Source organism: Pan troglodytes, chromosome 1 (assembly GCF_028858775.2).
Source record: "Pan troglodytes isolate AG18354 chromosome 1, NHGRI_mPanTro3-v2.0_pri, whole genome shotgun sequence".
NCBI lineage: Eukaryota > Metazoa > Chordata > Mammalia > Primates > Hominidae > Pan > Pan troglodytes.
The window spans coordinates 196306164-196323470 of NC_072398.2; the positions used below are offsets into that span (position 1 = coordinate 196306164).

Below are 17307 nucleotides of genomic sequence, written 5' to 3' on the forward strand. Positions count from 1 at the left end.
TTGGCATGTAATCTAATATGACTGATGTTTTTATAAAACAGGGTAAATTTGGACATAGAAAATTAACACCATGTGAAGGTGAAGGCAGAGACTGGGTGATGCTTCTATAAACCAAGAAACTCCAAGGACTGTCAGCAAACCAGCAGAAGCTAGGAGAGAGGCATGGAACGGATTTCTCCTCACAGCCCTCAGAAGAAACCAACCCTGTCACCATTTTGATCTTGGACTTTAGCCTCTGGAACTGTGAGACAATACATTTGTTTGTTTCAGCCACCTAGTTCATAGTACTTTGAAGTGACCTTTACACCACTCTCACTTAGAGATGAGGTCTGTGTCCCCTCCTCTTGAAATTGAGTGGCTTTTGTGACTGTGTACACAGGTAAGAGTAAACTGCAGAGCTGCCTGTCTGTGACTTCCAAGGCTAGGTCATAAAAGGAGATAAAGCTTCTTCCTGGCTGGTTGGGCTGCTTGCTCTTGAAGCCTTCAGTCTCTATGCACGCAGCATGCCTTCCCAGCCTCCTGTGGTTGTAGAGTGTATAGAAGGCAGTTGGATCACTATGGACAGCGGGTAAGAGCTGAGGAAGCAGTCTCCGCCAGGTGGTAACATGGAGGACCCTGAAGGTAAGAAAGGGCTCTTACTTGTTGGAAGCCCAGTTGAATCCACTTACAAATTAATTAGACACAATGCCATTTCCAGATGAGAGTTCTGGGAAGGCTACTGTGGTTAGGGCTTGTTCTCGTTCCTCCTAGGAAACCATTTAATCCAGACTCTGAAGGATCAGGGGATGGGAGGATCTTCTTGCTGGTAGGCAGAGTGGCTGGCCTGTAAATGGCATTATTGGAGAGGCATCCCCAGCCTGAGCCCCAAACACTTCCTCTGCTCCCCTCTGTCTTTCCCTGTTAGCAGCACTTCCATTGAGCTGTCTTCACTCACCCTCAGAACGGGTTTTTATTGAGTTCCTACACTGTGCCAAGCACTTTACCTACATTATCTCGTTCAAACCTTGCAATGACTCTGCCCAACAGGTTTTATTGTCTTTCTACTCTATCATTCACATCTCAGTAAGATTAATTAACCAAATTAATCCTATAAGCAAATCTCAGTTGCACCGTGAATGTCTCAGGCAAAAGAACAGGTTTTAACTACTGTGGAGGAAGACTGGCCCCTTTAAGGAAGAAGTGACTGCAACCAGGGTTGAAGCAGGTTGTAAAATGTTGAAATCTGCTGAGCTCCGGAATGGAAATTTCTTTCAATGTAGATTAGGCCTTGATTCAGGGTACGGAGAGAGACTGGTACCTGTGGTTCCCTTGGCAACTGCTCTCTGATTGGAAGGAGCCTGAGTGCAGAGAAGGGAGCAGCTGGGGGGCCCGGGTGACTCATCCAAAAGTGGGCAGGAAGCAGTTAAAAAGCAGCCATCCGGTGAAGCTGTAGAGGGACAGGGTTTTTGCTTTCTTTTAATCAACATGCCAAGGTTTTGGGAGGGACTGCTGACACCAGAGATATCAGAGAAGTAGCATAGAATGGCTGGCTTCTGAGAAGCCTCTTGGTTAGGAAGGAAGTTGTTCTCTTTCCACTGCAAGCTTAGAAGCCTTCCAAGTTCTCTCCTTCTGCAGCATAAAGAGACAATAAGTCAGAGGAAGGTATCCCCAGGAGTTTCCAGACAGCGGCACAGATTTAAGTGCAGAAATCTGAGCAGAGGTATAGTCCTGGCATTTACATGAACACCTTTCAGTAGCAGGAAGAATAAATGGAAAGAGAGCTACAGAAATACCAGGGGTGAAGTCTTCATCTGAAAGTCCAATCTTTGATCAAGAGCTGGTAGGAAGTCTGAGAATTTGTATCAGCAGTGATTCTAGGCTGTCTGGTCTGAGTAATTGGGATCAGAGCAAAAGTTGATATCATGCTTACCTTGTGCCAGGCTCCCTTCTAAGGGCTTCCTGGACACCTGCTCATGTCAGTCCTCACAGCAATCACATGAGGTATGTTCTGTCGTTGTCTCCTTGTGCAGATGAAGACACTAGGCACAGAGAAAACTAGAGAAAACTGGCCACAGGTGTACAGCTGGGGAGGCCAGAGCCAGGATTCAGACCTGGGGTGTCTTGGCTGATGTGAGCTAGTGTGGGCCAGCATGGGACACAGAGGAGGATTAGCTGGAGAAGCAGGACAGGGGGCAAGAGAGACGATATCTCGGACAGTGCTGGGTCAGAGACACTTTCCTGAGCCATGATTAAACCTGATTATGGACATGTTTTAGCCTGTCAGACTCCAGCACCCAGAGCGGTCCCCTCCTCAGGGTAGTTCCTGGCCAGTCCTGAAACAAGATGGGTGCTTTTATTGTTACTATTAATTATTTTTAGACACAGGGTCTTTCTCTGTCACCCAGGCTGGAGTGCAGTGGCACCATCACAGGTCACTGCAACCTTGAGCTCCTAGGCTCAAGCAATCCTCCTACTTCAGCTTCCCAAGGAGCTGGGACTACACACATGTACTACCATGCCTGGCTAATTTTTTAAAATTATTTTTTTTAGAGACAGGATCTCCCTATGTTGCCCAGGCTGGTCTCAAACTCCTGGCCTCAAAAGATCCTTCTGCTTTGGCCTCCCAAAGTGCTGGGACTATAGGCATGAGCCACTGCACCCAGTCTAGATGGATGTTTTCAAAACACAGATCTAGTTATGGTACTCCCCTCTATAAAAAATCCCTTGTTTGTAGGATAAAGTCCAGGCAGGCCCTTTGGCCTGTCATATAAAGCCTTTCTGATCAGACCCACCCTGCTTGGCCCACTCCTTGCTGCATTCCTGTGATTCCAAGCCCTAAGTTTCCCAAGTCTCTCCTTTCCTCTGGCAGAGCTAATCATGGCTCACCCCATATTTTGATGGCTGTTCTTTCCAGGTGATGCCACTCCTGTGATGAGTTTTCGGTAAAGAGAGGCATGCTTCCTCGGCAGGACTCTCAGATAACCACAGATATAAGCAACATCGGAACATAAAGTCAAGGTACAATAACCATAAACCTTGACAATAATCTTAAAACAAGAAAACAAGTGCTGAGTTCTAGAAAATGAGCCTATGTACATTAATTATACAGTATACCCTCATGTACTATAAAGCGGGCATGAAGGAAAATGGCGCAACTCCACCATAAATTTGATATCAAATGGATGTGCCGGAAGGCAGGGTGCGGCTGAGGCAAGTCAGATCAGCTTCTGCCACTACTGATTGTGTGACTTTGAACAAATAAGCCTCTGTTTCCTTCACGTTAAAGAAGAAATACCAATAGTGTCCAGGTCATGGTGGCGGCATGATAATTAAATAATATGTGTAAGGCTCCAGGCAGTCCTTTACCTTACCTTTCCTGACCAGTAGGAAATGTTCAATAATAATTAACGGCAATTTTCCTCACTTTGTCACAATGATTCTTATGAATTATCTAGATGAGAAGGTAGAGCTGAGGTCATCTTTCCCTGTGTGACATTCAAACTCTTTCCACAATACTTAGAGACACTCAAACTCTGGCTATGTACTTAGAGACACTTAAGATCTTTCTAGGTACTCAGGCTGAGGATTTTCCAGGCATGGTCCTTGGCCCACACAGGGCCCCCTGATGGGCTATAAACAGATTAAAAAAATCAAAGTTCTTGTTTTGTTTTTTGTCTTTTTTTTTTTAAACAGACAAATGCTGTGCAATCTGCAAATGTTTGTTTTTATATAGCACTAAGGGTTGCTTACTGAGTATGTTATTAAAGATCACCAAAATCACTATTAAAAATATATTTATAGTAAAAATCCACCAGATCAATTAGGTGATGAATCATGATAGCCGCCTTGGTTCTTTTACTTAAATTTTTTATAAAAAAAAATCTTTATTGAGATAGAATCCACATACCACAGAATTCATCCACTCATTTGTGATTGTGCAATTCACAAATCATTGTTTTGTTTCTTACCAGTTTTTTGATATCGCAGCGCTTCCCAAATCTCCCTCTCCCTTTGAAAAGTGGGACCAGGTAGAGAGGGACGCCATGGGTCTTTGACGACACCTGAGGGACTGTGGTAAAGCATTTTGAGACCTTGTGCCTTGCAGTGGTTTGGAAAAGTAGCCTGCATTCCCCACTTTTACCACTGGGTGTCAGGCTTGAAGGTGGGTAAAGTCTCATGCTTGGGGAACCCAGCAGGGTACAGGGCCCTGCACTGTTGCTCTGCAGGTAAATGTGATGAATGGAAGAGAAGTAAAATTAGACAGCATGGGATGATTAGAACTTTGACATTTCTTATGTTTGGGCTTGGAGAATTGCTTCACATTTCCTTAGGCATGTGGCAAAAAAAAAAAAAAAAAAAAAAAAAAAAGAATAGTTTTTTCCCCCTCCTTTTGCTCACCCTTTATTACTATATTTCACCATGTTTTGAGGATTGCTGTGTGTCAGGAACTGTGCTGGAAAGGAGAATACAGAGATGTACAAGACACAGCTGGTTCTTTCCCCTAAGGTGCTCATACTATAGGGAGGAGGGAGATTATAAATAGATCAGCAGGCCACAAATGGCAAATGCGAAGAAAGTGGAGAGCACAGGGTCAGAACCAGGGGAGGGGAAGGGCCGTACTATACACGTGACAACAAAAGCAACACAAATGACACGTCTGACCTGTGTGGGGGCTTACACACTACAAATGCTTTCACAGACAGAGTTTATCTATTATTTAAATTATATTTGTTGAGCACTGGGTTAGGTACTGAAGATACAACAGTGAAAAATTACTGTGGATGTTATTGTTTATACTTTGCATGTGCCAGACACTGTGCCTGGCTTTTTTACATACATTATCACATTCAATCTTCCAAGAAATCATACAAGGAAGGATCTCTTAGACTGATTTTTCAGATGAGGAATGTGAGGTAGAAGTTTCTCCCCCAAGAAACCTGTAACTTAGTGAGTTTGGATCGTTGTCCCCACCCAAATCTCATGTTGAAATATAACCCCCAATGCTGGAGGTGGGGCCTGGTGGGAGGTGATTGGATCATGGGGACCGTTTCTAAAGGTTTAGCACCATTCCCCTAATGCTGTTCTCATGACAGAGTTCTCACAAGATCTGGTTGTTTAAAAGTATGTATCACCTCCCCCATCTTTCTATTCCTCCTGCTCTGGTCATGTAAGATGTGCCTGCTTTCCCCTTTACCTTCCACCATGATTGAAAATTTCCTGCGGCCTCCCCATATCACTATCAGCAAAGAGCCTGGCTGTGTTGTGCTCCTGCTCTAGGGATCTGTGGAACTTTGAGCTTGAGAGTGATGATTTAGGGTATCTAGTGGAAGAAATTTCTAAGCAGCAAAGTGTTCAAGATGTGGCCTGGCTACTTCTAACAGCCTATGTCCATATTTGTGGGCAAATAAGTGACATGAAACTGGAACTTATATTTAAAAGGGAAGCAGAACATAAAATATTGGAAAGTTTGCAGCTTGGCCACGTGATGGAAAAGAAAAACCCATTTTCTGGGGAGGAATTCAAGCCAGCTGCAGAAATTTGCATAGCTAAAAGGAAGACAAGTGCTGATAGCCAAGACAATGGGAAAAGGCCTTGTGAGTTTTACCAAACATTCAGGAGATAGATATTTTCAATCTTACACAAGCTAGTCTATAATATAGATAAAGAGGAAATACGAATATGCCCCAACCCATTTTATAAAGCTAGTATAATTTTAACACTAAATCTTGACAATGATAGTGTGAGAAGAAAATTGCAGGCAAATTTTACTTAAGAACATTGACACATAATTCTAAACCGAATGTTGGTAAACAAAATCCTACAATGTAGAAAAGAGATAATATGCCATAAGCTAGTTTACCTAAGGCATGTAAGATTGGGGAAACATTAAAGCATAAAAAATCAATGTGATTCCTTACACTAACAAGATAAAGAAGAAAAGCAATGTGAGCATTGTATTAGTCTGTTTTCACACTGCTATAAAGAATTACTTGAAACTGGATAATTTATGAAAAAAAAGAGGTTTAATTGACTCACAGTCCTGCAGGGTTAACAGAAAGCGTGACTGAGAGGCCTCAGGAAACTTACAATCATGGTAGAAGGCAAAGGGGAAGCAAGCAACCTTGTTCACATGGTGGCAGAAGAGAGAGCGCGCGAAGGGGGAAGTGCCACACATTTTAGTGAGAACTCATTCACTATCGCAAGAACAGCAAGAAGGAAATTTGCACCTATGATCCAATCGTCTTCCACCAGGCCTCTCCTCTGATTTGACACGAGATTTGAGTGGGGACATAAATCCAAACCATATCAATCATTTTAATAGATACAAAAATATAATAAAATTTAATATTCACTTATGATCTTTTAAAGAAGTCTTTGTAAGCCAGGGATAGAAGAAAATGTTCTCACCTGATAAAGGACACTTACAAAAAACCTATACCAAATATCTTTTTTTTTTTTTTTTTTTTTTTTGAGACAGAGTCTCGCTTTGTTGCCCAGGCTGGAGTGCAGTGGCGCGATCTCAGCTCACTGCAAGCTCCGCCTCCCAGGTTCACGCCATTCTCCTGCCTCAGCCTCCTGAGTAGCTGGGACTACAGGCGCCCGCCACTACACCCGGCTAATTTTCTGTAATTTTTAGTAGAGACAGGGTTTCACTGTGTTAGCCAGGATGGTCTTGATCTCCTGACCTCGTGATCCGCCCGCCTCGGGCTCCCAGAGTGCTGGGATTACAGGTGTGAGCCACCGCGCCCAGCCCCAAATATCTTATTTAAAGGCGAAGCACTAAAATCATTCCCTTTAAGATAAGAAACAATACAAAGCCGTCTGCTATCACCACATCTCTTCAGCAATATGCTAAAGGTCCTAGCCAATGAAACAAGGCAAATAACACACACACACAAACACACAGAGGAAATACAGATCACGAAGAAAAATCATATTGTTATCACTTTAAAATGTTAGCTTATAAACATAGAAACCCTCCATGAATATGCAGATACATTATTAAATTAATAAAAGGTCTCTGGATATAAAACCAGTGCAAAAAGTTAACTGCATTTTCTACATCAGCAATAAGCAGTCCAAATTTTACTTCAAAATAGATACCATTTACAGTACCTCCAATGAAATGAAATATCTAGGAGTAAATCTAAAAAAATATGTACAGGAACTTTATGGAGAAAATATAAAAACTATTGAAAACATTAGAAAGTGATAAAATAATAGTGGGCTAGTTTCACGGATTGAAAGGCAATAATTTTAAAAATTTCTGTTTTCCCAAATTGACTCAAACATAGATTTGATGCAATTTCAGTTAAAATTCAATAGGTTTCTTTTTCAGAGATTCTGAAAAACTGATTCTAAAATATATATGAAGAAATAAGAGGCAAAGAATAGATACCATTTACAGTACCTCCAATAAAATATCTAGGAGTAAATCTAAAAAATATGTATGAAAACTTTATGGAGAACATATAAAAATATTGAAAACATTAAAAAATGATAAAGTAATAGTAGGCTGGCTGGGTGCAGTGGCTCATCCTGTAATCCCAGCACTTTGGGAGGCCAAGGCAGGTGGATCACCTGAGTTCAGGAGTTCAAGACCAGCCTGGCCAACATGCTGAAACCACATCTCTACTAAAAATACAAAAATTAGCTGGGCATAGTGGCAGGTGCCTGTAATGCCAGTTACTTGGGAGGCTGAGGCAGGAGAATTGCTTGAACCCAGGAGGCAAAAGTTGCAGTGAGTCAAAATTGTGCCATTGCACTCCAGCCTGGGCAACAAGAGCAAGACTCTGCCAAAAATAAATAAATAAATAAATAAATAAGAAAAAGGCTGAGTTCATAGATTGAAAGACAATAATGTAAAAATTTCTTTTTTTCCAAATTGATTCAAACATAGATTCAATGCAATTTCAGTTAGAATTCAATAGGTTTCTTTATCAAAGATTCTGAAAAACTGATTCTAAAATATGTATGAAAGAATAAGGGGTAAAGAATAGTCAAAATCTGCTAAAGAAGAAGAGGGTGGAGAACTAGTTTATCAAAAAGCATTACAACACTATAGAAATTAAAACAGAGTGGCACTGTCTTAGGAATAGACAGACCAATGGAAGAAAATAGAAATCTCAGAACAGCTCCTAATACCTAATACAAAGGGAAACTTGATTTATGACAGAGTTGGTACTACAGTTCAGTAAGGAAAGACTCAATTTACAAAACTGTATTGGGTAAATTGATAATTTGCCATAAAAAATGTTGGGATAATGCCTCACACCATATATAAAAATAAATTTTAGATTGCTAAAACTTTAAATGTAAATGTCAATATTCTAAAGCTTGGTGATGATGATTATGATGATAGCACATAATACTATGTTCCAGACTATTTTCAACAGAGGTTATTTAGTCCAACAGAACATGTATATGATGTAGGTACTAATACCGTTTCCACTTTGCATTTGAGTAAATTGAGCCACAAAGAGGTTAAATAAGTTGATCAAGGTTTCATCACTAGGATTTGAACCTAGGCAGTTTGGCTTGGGAGTTTATGTTCTTAAATACTGTAAATAGAGAGGCAGGGTGCATTTATGACCTCAGGATAGGTAAGGATTTCTTAAAATCCAAAAGTAGGAGCCACACAAACAGGTATGAAAAATGTGACTATGTTACAAACTTTTGTTTGTCAAAAGACACTCTAACAGAAGTAAAAAGAAAAACCACACGCTATAAGAAAAGATTTGTAACACAAATAAGTGGAAAAGATTAGCATTGAGAATATGTTAAAAACAAAAAACAAAAAACCTCCTACAAGCCAATGAGAAAATGACAACCTGATATATGGTTTGGCTGTGTCTCCACCCAAATCTCATATTGAATGTAAGCTGAATTGTAATCCCTATGTGTCGAGGTGTTAAGGGATCTTTGGGGTATCAATTGGCCAGAAACTTCTGTGGCTGGTGGCACCTTTGCTGAGTTCTTGTCCTGTGTCCAGGAAGAATGAGGTACACAGACAAGTGGAGGGTAAACACGATGAAGAGGAGGTTTATTGAGTGTTAGAATGCTCAGAAGAGACCTGCGGTGGATAGCTCCTCTCTGCAGGCAGGTCATCTCGTTGAGTGTTCAGCTTTCAGCAGAGAGGAGGCCCTGGGGTCTGTGGCTCCTCTCTGCTGGCAGGTTGTCCCATTAAGGGTTCAGCTCTCAAGAGAGAGGAGGCTCTAGAGAGGGTAACTCCTCTCTGCAGCTGGTCATCCTTGTCCTGTCGGGCGTTCAGCTCTCAACAGAGAGGAGGCCCTGGAGATGGTAGTTCCTCTCTGCAGGTGGTCATCCCAATGTCTGCTGCTTTCAACAGAGAGGAGGCCCTGGAGAGGGTAGCTCCTCTCTGCAGCCGGTCATCCTGATATCTGCTGCTTTCAACAGAGAGGAGGCTCTGGAGAAAGTTGTTCCTCTCTACAGGCAGGTCTTCCTGTCTTCTTCCCAGCTCTCAGCAGAGAGGATAGCTCCTCTCTGAAGTTGGTCATCCCATCATCTCTCCATCCTCTACCCTGCTTTAGCTGAGCCTAGGGCTTTTACGGATGTCAGAGGGGAGGAAGTGTGTGTCAGTTGGTCCATGGGTGGCCATGGGCAGGCCTGAAAGGCACTGCAAGTCCCCACTTTGATCTGCGGGACTGACTGCTCAGCCCCCAGCCTTCAGGCCATCCCTGGCCTAAAGGTAGGGCCTTACTGGGGATCCACTCCCTTCAATCCAGGAGCCTGTCTGCCTCCTGCTGCCATCCATGGTGCCTATGGTGCCCAGGCTGCTTGCACCAAAAGGCACCTGCAGGCCAGTGTCAAGCCACCCTCAGCCCTCCCCCTCAGTTTCTCCTCTCATGCTCATTTTGCCCAAATTCTGGAGGAGGCCGAGGTAGCAGGGTACTGGCATGTCAGCACTGCCCCAAGCATGTGCACACCTGGCCAGGCTGTGCCAGTGCCCAGGATGGGCCCCAACCTGGCTCCAAGATTGGAGTAGGGTGCCAGGAGTGGAGAGGCCAGGCAGCAGGAGCAGACACTCCCGAGCCTGTGGGGCCAGGGGGTTGGGGGGGACTTCTGAGGCCCCCAAGAGTGAAGACTGCAGAGACTCTTGGGTCCTGCACTTGGGAGGGTGGTCACAGCTGCACCTAGGGAACTCCCACCTTGCCAACTCAAAAGGGGTGGGGCTCCCACTTGTCACCAGCTCCTGCCTGCCTCACGGAGTGTGAAGCCCTGGGGTGGTGCCTCCCTGCTGCAGCCTGCATGATGGCAGCGGCCACTGCCAACAGAGGGAGGAACCTGGTGGGAGGTGATTGTATCAAGGGGGCCAGTTTCCCCCGTGCTGTTCTCGTGGTAGTGAGTGAATTCTCATGAGATCTGGTTGTTTGATAAGTGGCTCTTTCTCCTTCTTTCTCTCTCCCTCTCCTACTGCCTTTTGAAGATGTGCCTTGTTTCCCTTTTGCCTTCTGCCATGATTATAAGTTTCCTGAGGCTTTCCCTGTGAGTCCATTAAACCCCTTTCTTTATAAATTACTCAGTCTCAGGTAGTATCTTTATAGCAGTGTGAAAACAGACTAATACACAACTCAATACAAAAATGGGCAAAGTAACTTAAATAGACACTTAATGAAACAGGAAATCTGAATGTCTAGACTGAATGTTCAGTTTCACCAGGGAAGTAAAGGAACTATTTGTATTTATTTGTATGATTATTTGTAACTTGGGAAATACAAATAAAACAGATAACATTATATGCCCATTACATTGTTAAAATTGAAAAAAAGTCTGATAAGATCAAGTTCTAGCAAAGGCATGGAGTAATAGGAACTTTTACACTGCTGGTGGCAGTTCTAAGTGATGAAATTTCTTTGGCATAAATTTAGCATTATCTAATAACATTAATAATGCACATACCCTGTGATCCAGAAATGTTACTAGGTCTATACCTTAGAGAACTTATATAGGTGCAGCAGTGGACACATCAAGAAAGCCCATGGTAACATTGCTTGTGAAAGCAGAACAATAAGCAATGTCCATCAATAGTATAATGATACAGCAAAATACAAAACAATAGTAGAATGATATAGCAACAAAACCAAAAAAATCCATCTGCATAGATAAAACTGAGGACAATAATCTTGGGTCAAAAAGCAAGCTATAGACAAGTTGCTGAGTAGGAGAAGATATTTTCAAATCACACACCTGAAAAGGACTAGAATCTTGATTATATAAGAGCTCTCAAAACTCAATGGTAAAAAGAAAACAAGTAATCTACTAGAACATGGGCAAAACACATGAATAGATATTCCATAGTGTAAGTTATTCAAATGGCAAAAAAATCCATGAAATGTGTTCAACATAAGGGTAATGCACATTAAAACCATGATAACATATCACTATGCATCTATGAGAATTGCTAAAATAAAAAAAAATGAGAACACCAAATATTGGCAAGGATGTAGAGAAATAGGCTTGTTCATATATTGTTGATGGGATGTAAAATTGTAGATCTAGCCTAGAAAACAGAGGGCAGCTAATTATAAAACCCAGCATGCCTATGACCCAGCAGTAGCGCCCTCAGGTGTTTATCCCAGGGAAATAAAAACTTATGTCCACACAAAAACCTGGGGAGCTTTATTTGCAATAGCCAAGTGTTCACAGCAGCTTTATTTGTAATAGTCAAATATACTACAGTTTGTTTAACCATTCAAATATACCACAGTTTGTTTAACCTTTTGCCTGTTGGTTGAAGATGCCTTTCAACAGGTGACTGGTTAGACAAACTGTGGTATATACACAGGATGGAATACTACTCAGCAATAAACAAGCAACAAGCTATTGATTGCGAACAACTTGGATGAATCTTTGGGGAATTATTATGAGTGAAATATGTCAATGCCGAAAGGCTACATATGTATGATTACATTTATATAACATTTTGAAATGACAAATGTTACAGATAGAGAAGGGATTAGTGGTTGTTGAGGGTTAAGAATGTGGTGAGGTGGAGGGAGGTGGTTATAAAGGCACAACATGAAGGATCCTCATGGTGATGGACTGGCTGGTGTCTTGACTTTAGTGATGGACACACACACACACGCACACACAGACCACAAATGATACAAGTAAATTGGAGAAATCTGGGTAAGATTGGTGAGCTGTATCATGTCAATAACCTGGTTATGATATTGTACCAGTGTTTTTAAAATGTTATTGTATTGTTCTCTTCTCATGCTGCTGATAAAGACATACCTGAGACTGGGTAGTTTATAAAGGAAAAGAGGTTTAATGGGCTTACAGTTTCACATGGCTGGGGAGGCCTCACAATCATGGCAGAAGGTGAAAGGCACATCTTACATGGTGGCAGATATGAGAGAAATGAGAACCAAGTGAAAGGGGTTTCCCCTTATAAAACCATCAGACCTTGTGAGACTTATTCACTACCATGAGAACAGTATGGGGGAACCACCCCCATGATTCAATAATCTCCCCCTGGGTCCCTCCCACAACACGTGGGAATTATGGGAGCTACAATTCAAGATGAGATTTGGGTGGGGACACAGCCAGACCATATCAGTTACCACTGGGGGAAACTGGATAAATGATACACAAAATTGCATATGAATTTATAATTATCTCAATAACAAATTCTAATTAAAAATTATTAACTCCTTCACTCAAAAATTTCAGAAACAAATTTATCATAGCTTTGACTTGGCTACAAAAACCCCAAGCCATACAAACCTACATAACTGCAAGATTCTAGTCTTAGAGATCAAAAACATATTAAACAATATATTGTTCAGGATATAAGGTGATAAAGAAAAAAAACATTGGAGAATGAATTCAGATTAGCATTTCTCTGGGTTACGAAGAGAGGCAATCAGATCAAAGAGGTCATGCTTGATGGTCACGCTTTCATTTCTAAACTGGATGGTGGGATACACGAATGTTCCCTTTATTGTTATTCTTTGTACAGCAGACATGTTTTATAAATATCTTTTGTACCCACTCAGTATTTAATGAAACCTTGTAGGAAGTCTTTGGTGTGTGTTGGTGTATATGTTGTGTGTGTATTTGTGTTTGGCAATGTATGTTTCCACCTCCTGAGCCTGGCAAGCTCTTTCCTGCCACAGGACCTTTGCACTTGCTATAACCTCTTCTGAGAACTCTCCTTCTTTGGTTCTTCAAAGATTGTGGTCCCACCTCAGCTCAGGCAAGTGAAGTGAAGAGACTTTCAGATCAGTGCGTATGCATCCTGAACGGTCTTGTTTGTTGATTCACGTATCTGCCTCTTCTGACTAGAATGTAAGTTCCCTGACATCAGAGAGCTCCTCTAACTTATTCACCCATTACCTAGACGTGGGTTGACAGACTGAACGAACGCGTATTTATGCATATGAATTTAGGGTCTAAAAAAAGCATGCCAATTGAAAGCGTTGGCTTCCTAAGAATTTCTTTGGGCTACTGACTATTTTACTCTTTAATAGTATCATGGTAAACTGGGGGTTAAATTGCTTTTGCAATTATTGAAGGCTTCTGAGTGAAGGGAGTTACGTAGAATAACAAGGGGCATGTCTTTGAAGGACACAGGTAACAGCAAAGAACAAGTTTAAAAGAGTTAAACACATTCTAGCTAAAGAGGGAATAAGTTTAAATTGGGTTATTTTCCCTGGAGATTATTGCAATTTTAAGAGTAATGCTGCTTCCAAGAATGTTAGCTTTTCTCTTGGTGACCACGGATATAACAGTGTGTGGGTCCGTCATTAATCAGGATAAGGCATTTCAGATCTGGGTCCTATTACCCTAGGTTTGTTTGTAAAATGGATTTCTTTGCAGGCAGCACTGACGTGTGACCATGTGATGTTTGGATTGTGCTTCAGAGCAGGGGATGGTTTGGCAAAGGCCTTTGCAGTTTATAACCTATTTTATTTTCTACAATTGAATTTTGAATTTTGAAGTCCAATCAATTTGAGTTCTTTACAAGTATAATTTGGTTACCCGTGGGATGGTTTGAATTTAAGTTTCATGGAAGTAAGTTTGCATGCATTTTGGTGTTTTTAAATTAATTCTCATTGGAAACGTTTCATTATTCTGAAATGTTTGGTGATAGTAATTGTGAGGCTAGAACTGCTTGTTCATAAATAGGGTTATTATTGGATCTCCTCATGCCTTGATTGATTTATGATGAAGAAGACACACCTGTAGCATAATGCTCTTTTTTTGGTGGTGATTTCAAGTACAATCACTATGAAATATAAAACCAGGATACAGAAGTAGAGAATTTAGTTCATGCCTTTCTGTGTAATTGATTTGAATACATTGAGTCAGGCTACATGCTTATGGGGAATTAGAGGATCAGCAATTTACAAATGTTGCCATTATAGTCGGATCGGAAAAAGAAGCGATGGGACCTGCTGAGTGGTGTGAGGCAATGGGAAATGTATCTTTTGACAGGAACCCCAGTGCCTAGGATTTTCTGTAGCATGAAATGGAGTGAGTGTGCTGGGCGAGGTGGAAAGCCACCATTTCTGCAATCAAAATTATAAAAAGAATTATAATAACTGCCAGTTATTAAGCATTAACTGTGCACCAAGCACTTTGTTAAGACTTTGTCTCTGCATTATTGCATTTGATCTCATAAAAAGCCTATGCAGTAGGTTGTGCTAGGTTGTTGATTGTTCATCTGGCATCACCGCCACCTGTCATCAGGTGTCCCTTGCTTTGTGGAAGAGGAGATGAGACCTACATTTCCCAGAATGCCTTTTGCCATATGGCTCCTGGTTTGAGTCTGCCAAAAGAGGTGCTTAGGGAAGGTTTGGAAAGTAGGAAAGGTGGCGAGGCTGTGATTCTCCAGAATTAGTTGCAGGTAGGTAGATAAATAGGCAGACATGAGGTTTGAAGCACCTTCCACTTGAGCTTTACCTGCTTCATTGCTGCAGCCTGAGAAGGCCAGCAGAGCTTCCCAGGGGTTTTGGGTAAGACCTTGGATGTCTGCTGTACTGGTGTCCTTGGGTGCTCAGTGGTGGCTTCCCCAGCTATTCTTTCCCAGGTCTTCTAACAACTGTAGAAGCTTCTAATTCCCTTCATTAAAGCCCTTCCTACTTGGACTATGTGGAATTGGCTTTGGTGTTTCTGATTGGACTCTGACTGATACATAGGGTATTATTCTTCTTTCCAGTTTTTAGACAAGTGAACTGAGGTTTAGATAGGTGAATTGACCACTCACAAAAAATGGCAGAGTGGGATTTACACCCAGACTGTAATCACAAGCCTTCACCATCTCTGAAAAAGCACCTGGAGATCCAGGTGCATGAACACTGCTCACAGCCTCATACATATAATGTTTGCTCGATCCCAGAACTATAGCCCCACATTAATTGTGACCGTGGGCACCCCTCTCAGAGACAGGGTTTTCCATTTGTTGGTCCACTTAGACTGCATGGTCACTGGTCAACTATGGTTGCTCTTCCTTGTTGGAAACCCAGACAGCCTCTGGAAATTAGTTAACTTGTGGATGAAAACAAGAAATATATATTCATATCTTGCCTTGCTCATACCAATTGCTATCGTAGGTGACAGATTCTTGCATCAGTAATTTTAGAGACAGCTAAAATTGTTCATGATAGATGTCCACTTGAAGGTTACATAACGGGATATTAACACTGCTTACATCAGAGGAGAGGTCATGGGTGGGGACTGGCGCTATAATTTACCATCTTTTTATTGTATGTTTCAGTTGTTATAATCAAACATGTGTTACTTTTGTAATTTGAAAAACATGCTATAAACAAACTGAATATAAAATCAAAAGACATGCTCACTTAGATACTAGGGCATGTGGCATGATGTATGTGATGGTGACACCAAGTTGACAACGGACATCTATAATGTCACATAATGCACTTTAAGTGATGGCACAGGACTTGTAAATGGTAGCGAGCAGAGCAGCAGTGGTTCTCAAATCTTTGTCTAGTTGGAAGAACCACTTTTAAATAACATTTCACATGGAACCACAATATACAAAACTGATAAGAGGGAAGCTACTCTGAATAAAACTACAGTAATCCCTGGAGCCTCAGAGCCCCAAAGACTAGTATTTTTGTTTCAATCCCATGTTCTTCCATTAGCCTTAGAAATGCCACTGTAGAACCTTGCTGCCATGAAGAAAACATAATGACAACATAAATGGCAACAAGAAATCAGCTCTCATGCTGATTGATTACTTGTGTTCTCTCATTATTGTTCCTTCTCTTTGTAGGGTAGGCCATGGGAATGAGCCCTCGATGCTTCTCTACAATCATGAGTAAAAGTCAGGCTTCTCCATGGAGCAGAACTAGCTTGGACACTAGCTTGATGAGCAGATATCTCAGGAACTATATAGGACAGAGAAGATGAGGTCCCAGTGAGCATTGTTTCCCCAAAGCCTGGAGTCAGAAAGCCCCATGGGATGGGAAGAAGAGGGAGTGTGTCTTCAACTTGAGATATTCTAAAACCCTGAGTCACCTTAGATTGGCAGCCCGACACAGATAGGCTTGGAGCAAAGAGCAAGGACTGAGGGATGGATGAGTCAGAGGGAAGGGGTCTGGACCAATGCCTCCATTGTGAACTGTGAGGCTCTTGCATATTGGGAGCTCTCTGAAGGCAGCAGTGTCTCCAGCATCACACCAAGAGCAACTGAGGCTAGGCTTGTGTCTCTACCCTCTCCCTTCTAAGTGAGGGAAGTCTTTGGTTTTCTGTGTGTCTCCCCACAATGCCCAGAATAGGGATTGATGCAGAGGGTGATGTTGTCTGAATGCAATCAAGTGACTTTGCTTTCCTGTCTCGGCCGTTTCATACTGATATCACAAAATACCACAGAGCATGGATGGATCTGTAGGCCATTATCCTTAGCAAACCAACACAGGAACAGAAAACCAAATACTGCATGTTCTCACTTATAAGTGGGAGCTAAATAATGAGAACTCATGGGCACAAAAAGGGGAACAATAGACACTGGGACCTACTACTTGAGGGTGGAGGGTAGGAGGAGAGAGATGGTCAGAAAAATTAACTATTGGGTACTAAGTTTAGTACCCGAGTGATGAAATTATCTGTAAACCAAACCCTTTTGACACGAGTTTACCTATATAACAAACCTGCAAATGTACTGTGAACCTAAAGTAAAGTTAAAATCCCACAGACTATATGATTTATAAAGAACAGGAATGTATTTTCTCACAGCTCTAGAGGCTGGGAATTCCAAGATCAAAGTTCCAGCAAGTTCAGTTTTCTGATGAGGACCTGGTCTCTGCTTCCAAGATGGCACCTGGAATGCTGCAT

General features: G+C 41.8%; 1 long non-coding RNA gene and 1 other non-coding gene across 3 annotated transcripts in view; both read left to right on the plus strand.

Moving 5' to 3' along the window:
• Nucleotides 1–476: 476 nt before the first annotated feature.
• Nucleotides 477–17307, plus strand: part of LOC129143533 (uncharacterized) — a 68732-nt gene continuing 51901 nt past the window's right edge. Inside the window, exons 1-3 of one of the 2 annotated variants that reach the window (XR_010154528.1) lie at nt 477–621; nt 2894–2997; nt 3951–4318. This is a non-coding gene — a long non-coding RNA (uncharacterized LOC129143533). Of the gene's footprint in view, nt 622–2893; nt 2998–3950; nt 4319–17307 lie in introns of those variants that run through there. The other variant, XR_008547102.2, reaches the window with a different exon arrangement.
• On the plus strand, nt 11687–11781 carry MIR552 (microRNA mir-552). The gene has a single exon (NR_035902.1). It is a non-coding gene; the product is annotated as a microRNA mir-552 (primary transcript).